Source organism: Patagioenas fasciata, chromosome 7 (assembly GCF_037038585.1).
Source record: "Patagioenas fasciata isolate bPatFas1 chromosome 7, bPatFas1.hap1, whole genome shotgun sequence".
Lineage (NCBI taxonomy): Eukaryota > Metazoa > Chordata > Aves > Columbiformes > Columbidae > Patagioenas > Patagioenas fasciata.
This window is the reverse complement of record NC_092526.1, coordinates 3,994,346-4,002,694: the sequence shown is the minus strand read 5'-3', so window position 1 is coordinate 4,002,694 and position 8,349 is coordinate 3,994,346. Positions and strand designations below refer to the sequence as shown.

General features: G+C 39.8%; 1 long non-coding RNA gene across 5 annotated transcripts in view; it reads right to left on the bottom strand.

The window, feature by feature from the left end:
• Positions 1-3,913: 3,913 nt before the first annotated feature.
• LOC136103445 (uncharacterized) overlaps positions 3,914-8,349 on the bottom strand; it is a 38,352-nt gene continuing 33,916 nt past the window's right edge. For all 5 annotated transcript variants that reach the window (XR_011739918.1, XR_011739919.1, XR_011739922.1 and 2 more), the window contains 2 exons: positions 6,715-6,807; positions 3,914-5,212 (listed from right to left, as the gene is read on the bottom strand). This is a non-coding gene — a long non-coding RNA (uncharacterized lncRNA). The remainder of the gene's footprint in view (positions 5,213-6,714; positions 6,808-8,349) is intronic.

Below are 8,349 nucleotides of genomic sequence, written 5' to 3'. Positions count from 1 at the left end.
TTGTTTGTTGGGGTTTTTTTCCCTGAAGTTTATCTCCTTTTCTGCCTTTTGACTATCAAAGGTACAGGGTTTTTTTCATGTGCATAGTATAATGATGTTATTTATTCTTATCCATTGTCTATTAGTACTCATAAAGGAATTTCCACTAGATGGTCGATGGGATTATCTATATTTAAACACAGCACCTAAGCACAAAAACGTGAAATCCCTGGAGCAGCTGAAGCTTTCACAGGAAGATCCCAAATTCCTTTGCCAACAGGACAGCACCATACATGTTTTTCAGGTAAATTAAAGTTCTTTACTCAGATGCTTAATCAAATACCATATGCTTGCTAATGTTGATACTGAAATCCGTCCTTACCTGCCTGACCACTATAACTGATGTGAATTTAAGTCTCCCACCTGAATTGAAGGCACCACCTTTTAGCTGTGTTTCTAACCACTGGGCATTGGGGCCACCAGAATGATGTTCTTTTATTAGCAAGTCCAGTCCTGCTATGATGTTCAAAAGATTGCTTGTAGCTCTGAAGCCAGACAGATGAAATTAGTTTTCGGAACTCATGCACCACCCTCTTTTCAGAATTCCCTGTTAATTAGCTTATTGCATATTTGCTGTTATTCTTAAGTACCAATTTTCTCTGTTAATTGTCTTGGAAGACATCCTTGATATCTGGAGTTTCCATTATATGCTAGGGCAGCTGAGAAATGAGCTGAGTGAGTAACACCCAGCCCACTTTCATTGGGGACATTTTCCCATCAAACAACAAAACAAAACAAACCCACAAACAAAACAAAACAAAACACTGCAGTTCTCTTTCTTTTCAAAAACATTGTTAGGTAATTTACAGACTGACTATTTTGAGATTCTTCCACCTTTCCTGCATAAACTGAAGAGAAACTTGTGTAAATTCTCATTTTATTACCACACCTGTTAGAAAACACTCTTACAACTTAAGGTGTGAAATATGTGGCTATACTATACCTAGTAAGAAATATATACGTACCAACTTCAATGTAAGTGCATCACCACTGCTATAAAACAGACACAACTACTTTGGTGACATTCACTCTTACTGTACGTTGACAAGTTCCCATTTAATTTACTACATATGGTTCTACGTCTCCATAGCTACTCTTGTGAATTCATTATTCATTAAATAAGTGATGAATTTACTCAAATATTGCAGCCACATGGCCGACACAAATGCATTCTAATATTATTAACACGTTGCCAACTTGCAACTCTTCGAAGTCTGAGTAAATGTTTTGACAAGAAGAGGCAGCAAGAACAAATAAGTAGTAGCAGCCTAGATGAAGTTCAGCCATAGTTCTAACAGCTTTAAAGTCTTAACAGTGTTTTCACTGGGGCAGTACCAGATAAATTGCTCTTATGTGTGCATACAAGAGACTAAAATTCCTTTGAAAGTTTATAATTTCTCATGGGAAAACACAACATAAAAGTTACTTTTACTCATAGAAAAACAACACCATATTTTCCTGTCAACCTTTGCTGTTGGGAATTTCAAACTTTTTGCATTTTTTCCCTGTGATTCTTTGTCGACCCAAGGGACAGGCGTTTACAACATAATTTACTTTTGGCGTGTCTCTGTAAATCATTGTAATACTTTCTATGGCTAGTGAAAGAAAAAGCAGCACTCTCAAGCTGGGCTGACAAACCACTTTTCCAAGCCTTCAATAGTGAAGCAAAAAAATGCCCCGTTTCAGAAGGGCAACACTGACACGGAAAGATACGCAAAAGAAACGTATTTTACACGGGCTTAAATCGAACGTTTGTATTTAGAGGTCGTAAGATTTATTGGAAAATATTTCTTGAGCTGTATTTACTTGCAGTAAAATATGCAGAACACGTGGAGCTTAAAGCGTGTCTTGGTGTCAGGCTTATGGGCGCAAAGTGAAAGCCACTGACATTTCATTTTTGGAGGAGGCAGTATGTTTTTTCTTACTGTTGTTAAGGCCTGTTGTTTTCACTGTTGTTGTAAGGCTTAACAGTGTTGTCTCGGATTAGGTACTTTAAGCCTAGCCTGCCATAAAAAGGCTGGAAACCTGTAGAGCCTTCCAGCCTCACTTTTTGAGACTGCTTCTAATATCAAGGCTCATTCAGTTTTACATTAGAACTTGATGACTTGCACATTGGTTGAACCTTCACCTTTTACAACCTTAATGGGGATTTATTAGCTATTTCACAGTGTGTAAATTTGAATCTAGGTCAGATGAGGAAGAAAAATAGGGCAAATCTGGGACTTAAGTATAACCTGCATATAATATATCAGGACAAAAAAAAAAAAGGTGCAAAATTAAACAGATGATTAAAAGTGTCTAGAGCAGTCAGAGTCTGAAAAAAGAGCTTGATAAATTAGGGGTGCATGTAGAATTTTTTTTGAGTTCATACTCAGGTGACCGGTGAAAGTCTGGTTTCCACACAAATTCAGCAGATTAAGGAGTTAAAATAGCTTGTTAACCTGTTTCTGCTAACTGCTCGCGAGAGGAAATGTAACACAGGTGTGTTTGATATTCACAAGATTAAAGCTTTTGTCTACCATCAAATGTTCACCACATTAAAGCTGTTTTAATGAGGTATTGGAAGATAATGAATGTAAGCCTCTAATTCACTGCAGAAGAGACAGCCTGACCCTGTGGTGACCCTGCTGCAGCCAGGTATCTAAACCAACATATTAGTCACACTTGGACCAAAAGACGTGTGCGTAATGAAATAGCCACTACCTGCTGCCGCTCTCATCCGCTAAAAATATATCTGGTTCAGGTGTCTGAACTTCTTTTGCTGGGTACTCTGGAAGTTTGATGTCAGATATTCCCTGGGTGATGGAACCCAGCTCTTTCAGAGGGTCAACTGCCATGAGAAGGAAGGATTTTTACGGTGTGTGTGCATAGGGAATGGGTAGTGGAAAAAACAAAGGGTACAAATTAATGTTACAGCTCGGTTATCATTCATCCTGATACTCAGCGATGTTCAGAAAGTCAATAGCCGGAGTGAATAAAGGTTAGAAAGGTCGTTCTGGTTCATCTAGTTTTGTAGCTGCTTTTCCATAGATCCACCCTCCCCCCTAAGATAAGATACACTGTCTGTTTAGTTATTCTTAATAGAATAAGCTCCAAATAAAAATAAAATAAAGATCTTGAAAGGTTCTCCAAACCAGATTTATTTTGGCATGCATATGCAGGAAACTATGTACTGTAGCAAGTTTTAAATACTGTATTTGGACACTAATTCTCAACTGCCGTCATCAGTTTGCTGACAGCCATCTGCTTGGACCCTGCTCCTTCCTCCCGTTCAGCACCGTTAAAGTAAAATATTGACAGAAACAACTTCTGCAGCAAAAGTGGAAAAGTTAATAACATAACTGAAGTCATACAGGATTTTTCTCTAATGTTCTGGCATTCTCCTACAATTTTGTTTTACTCATGCCTTAATTTAGAAGTGTCCCACCCGGCTTAAAAATAGGAGGTTGTGTAGCCGGCTATCTTTAAATGACACAGGTTACGGAGGAGAAATCTATAGCCGTAAGCACCTACCGGATAGTTCATCAGCCTTAGCGCTAATGAGCAGCACGGGTGCTCCTGGAGAAGCTGACACATTGAGGTGTGTTGTCAGTCAGAGCTGGGAAAAGAAGCCATCACAGTAAGGTTGTCACTGTGGCAGAGTGATGTAATTCAGATTCACCTGCAGAAACATTTTGAACAGTGGAACAGCCCGTGCAACCCCTTGCTCAGTGCTCTCAGGGCTGCCTTGGCACTTCCAGAAAGCCCCTGAGCTTTCAGTACGTGGCTTGTGATGTTCCCCACCTTAATGAGTCTGAGCTGCTCCAGTTCAGCACAGAGCAAGCGCTACCTTCAGCTCTTTCTTTGCATGAAATGTCATTAAAGCTCTTGCACAGGTCACAGGGCAATGCACAATAGAAGACTTTCCCACTAATTATTTCAAAAAGAAAAGCGAAGTTGTGCTCATGTACACACACACACAAAACCAGATATACATTAATATAAATAATTTATTTATCATACCCATTTATAATACATGAATCTTTTCTATTTTATGGTGATATCATTGCTGTTGGTAGATTTACATCTCTTATTAAATTCCCCACACAACGAAACACAATACTATGGAAATATATAGCCCTACAAACTGATTCAAGACTTCTAATCCAAGTGGTCTTACTGTCTGCAATATTCTTTTCTAAATTGTGCCATTACGTCCCACAAATTGACTTGCAATGAAAGGTGATTTCTTTTTATTCTCTCACAGCTTTGTGGGAGAAAGGAAGAAAGAATGTATCCCATAAAGAACAACACAACAGTTTTCAGGCTGAACTCTCTAACATACACATCAAACCTGCAGCCAGCTCTGTGAGAAGATGGGTATCTTTGCTAGGTTGGAGAGATCAGCCGTGGATTTAGTGGAGAAAGTAAAGCCTTTGGGCAAATGAAAAAAAATTCTAAAAAGTCTAGTTTCCAAGCAGAAAATTTGACTAGCGATGCAGAGAGCACAGCAGAGGCTAAGAACTGTTTGAGTGTGAAGACAACGCTTCATTGCCAAAAACAACACCTGAAAATAGGCACATTATTTTTTTGAGAAATGGTTTCAATATTTTACCTCTATTTTTTCCTTTCTTCCCAAACGAATCTCTTCTGTCACTCCGAGAGAGTGACACTGACTCCCATGTGTCACCCCATGCACAGCCCAGCAGGTGCGAGTGGGGGTGCGGGAGGTGAGCACCAAGCACCCTCCGTTTGTCCCCATGTGCTGAAGTCTCCAAGTGCCCACACTGCACTGCCTTAAGCACAAAAGCAGTTGTTTTCTTCCTTAAGTCGTTCTTGGACTCAAAGCTAAGGGTTCACCAAAGTAACAAAACTTATTTTAAACCTCTTGCCGCACGTGTGGTGAGGATGGCTTACCAGCCTTACCAGCCTACCTTGCAGGTTCTCTTTTATGGGCTGCAGCTGGAGGTGTTGAGGCATCCTCAGAAAGCCACAGGCAGAAACCACATAAAGAGATTAAAGATGTGATGGGGAGAGGCAGGAGGAAGCGCTCCTGTTCATTTTCCCGCGCATGTTCCTCTGAAGGTACATTCAGCAGCATCTTCTGTGCAGGTCCATGAGTTTCCAGAAGGATCTTTAGAAGTTTCTGGGTATTTTTCAAAAGTCAAAAAAACCCCACCAGCAAACCCAAACCCTGGAAAAAAAAAGAAACAAAATCAAGCATGACACAAAAACTACGCAACATCATTGCACATTCTTCATTTGTAAGGGAGAAGTACAAGAGATGCAACACAGCTTGGCTGCCTCTTTGGATTCTGGTGGAAGACCAAAGTCTTTTCTCAATTAAAATCCTTGTTAAATGTTGTAACATTTAGCTCCACATATCAAAGATGTTACTTTCTTCTCTAGCTACCGTTCTCGTCAGCTTTGCCTCTTCCAGTTCCATGTGATTACGGAGCCAAGAGACAATTTTTTTTTCAAAGTCCAGCCATTTAGAACATTTAGACATTTTAGAAGCCACAAAGATTTTTTTGAGACACTTTGGAATGGAGATGGCATTTTTTGATTCAAACTAAACGCTGTATTTGAACTTACAAAGAAAAGTATAAACAGGATTATAGCGATCAAAACGTCATAGGAGGGATGAATATCACATTGCAAATTATTTTGCTTTTGGAACATCTTTTAATGCAGATAATGAACTATAAGGTTCCCTGATTCTTGACGTAAGAGAATGTCTTCACTGAAGTGTTTAATAAGACTCAAACAGGCTTTCAGAATGGGCTTAGAAACCTGATTTAAGTACTACAAGTAAATAATACAATAAAGAAATAAAATTTCATACATTTTGGATATTAAAAGAAGAAAATCTGTTGAGCATCTTATAAGAAAGCCCAACTACGGAAAACTTTGTCGCCTGTTGAGATGTGGTGACACCAGAGAGGTTTGGACACATCTCCATCGTTACGAGCCAGTCATCTATTTTCCCAGCAAACCAACTTCTCCCTGACGAGCAGATGATACAAACGTATATTCCGCCCTGCAGAACTGTAGCTAATTGTAAGGCCACACCTTTCTTTAATGAGTTTTCTAAAAGTTTATAGCAAGTTTCCTTAGTGACACAGGTAGGGTTTCATTCACCTCCAGCCGAGGCTGTCATTATAAGAGGATGGGGTTCAAATTTCTGATTAATGAAATAGATAATTATGTACAGATAATGGCGAGAGAGAGATGTTTCCATGTTACTTTAAACAAAGAAGAGTTAAGGCCTTATCTTAACTATGCATTGGCACTGCAATGCAAAATGGTCATGCAAAATTAATTTTTAATGTGTTCAATTTATATTAAAAATTTCTGCAAGTGTGTGAATTTTTTTGTCTAAGGCTGGAGTGCTACTTCATTTACAATATTCCCTGAAGGTTTTCTCTTTTTTTTTAAAGAGACTCTTAAACTGAAGCCATTTTAAGGGTTTTATGAGACATTATGTGAGCTTTCATATGCAAGTTAGTTGTTAAGTACCAGATATTATATTCTGTAATATGTTTAAGTGATATTAGAGGCTGTATATAGCCTGCAGTAATGGCTATTGCTGCTTTTTTAATTTATCAAGAAAATGTTGCTTAAATAAGGAGCAAATCAGTGCTTGGGTGTAGAAAAAATAAATGTCAAGGAAGTAACAATATTGTTGCGACTTACTTTACACTTTACAATGGGGAGCAAAACCAGGGTCTACTTTTTCTTCCTCCTATTGACACACATGGTAAATCCCGTATTTGAGATGCTGGACATCTGTAAAAAGAGAAATTTCACTGAGTCTCACCCAACAGTTTACACCCATTGCTCCTCAGGACTTCCAGAGAATTAATATTATGTTTCTGGCAAGTGGATTATTTTGTATGGTTCCTGGCATTCGAATGAAGTAGCATCTAACATTTGGACTTAAATGAGTGAAATCTTTGAATATTCAGCCTACAAAGTGAAATATTTTTGTTCAGCTGGATGCACTGGTCAAGCTATAAAAATGATTAAAAAAAAAAAACAAAACTCAAACAAATTAAAAAACCAAAACAACAACAAAAAAAACCTAAGCCAAACCCAACAAAACAACAAAAAAAATAAACCACGACCAAACCAACCTTCATATGGTTAGCAAACTTGATGGTTTTTTTCTCATCCCACCCTTTAGAATCAGAGGAAATTAATAATAATCATAATAATAATAATAATAACAGAAACCTTTAAGCTGACAAGCTTGTAGAAATATAAAAGTCACTTGACTTTCCTTTCAGATATGTCACTGGCTCCAAGTCCTGACCCAGAAATGAAGCACTTGTGTAGCTGAGCTGCAGAGAAGCAGGACCCCGGCGTGTTTCACGCTGACAGCCCTGAGCAATGACACTGTATTTTGGCCACAGAGTCTCCCCACCTCTTTGTGGAGCCCCAGCTGAGGGCACAGCTCATTTTGGGTAAAACCTTCCTCCTCTAACCAGGGACCACTCTGCTGTGCCCAGCTGCAAACTCCCACTTCCATGCAGTTATGACTGAAGAAATGTATTTCGAATGGAAAATAATCTTTTCCATTTTCTTTCCCTCTCCCAGCTGCCGATTCCCACTCTGATTCCCGCTCTGGAGCTGTGATTAATTTTTTTAAATCACATCATCTCTCTCTCTCCCTCCCTGCCTCTCCTCCCCCTCCTCTTCCCCATCCTCCTCACAGCTGTGGATCCTCACTCCTCCTTCCATCGCTGTCATCCCCGCTCTCCTCCCTCCCCTCTCAACTCACTTAAATATTTCAGAGAAAAATAATCCAGCTTCATCCAGGCTTTGTGTTATTGCCTCTCCTCTTGTCTGCACTTACTTATCCTCACTTTCTGCCTTTGGGAGGAATGATGCTTGGCACTCTGGAACCCCCCTCTTTAATAACCTGCTTGCAAAAGAGCACCAAATTAGGCACCAAATCAGCAATATGGACCTCAGCAAGCCCTAGCAGAGGGACCTGAGGACTCTCCGTTGAAGAACAATTTTGCAGGGACCACATGGGCTCTACCAAAGTGACACAACGAAAAGCCCAGGATAAACATCTCCAGGCTCCCTCCGCATGGTCTCCGCCTGCTCCATGACCTCACGCAAAGCGCCTGAAATCTGGTGAATACAAAAAAATAATCGGTGGCCCAGAGGGACCTTCCTGGCAAGGAGGAGTTGGCCAGCGAGCAGCAGGTCTGTGCTCTGGGGGAAAGGAGGTCAGGACAGGGTGAGCTGTCTTCTCTTGCAGGATAAAGCCTCCCTTGGCCTTTTTTGTTTTTTTCCACAGTTTATGACTATTATGAATTC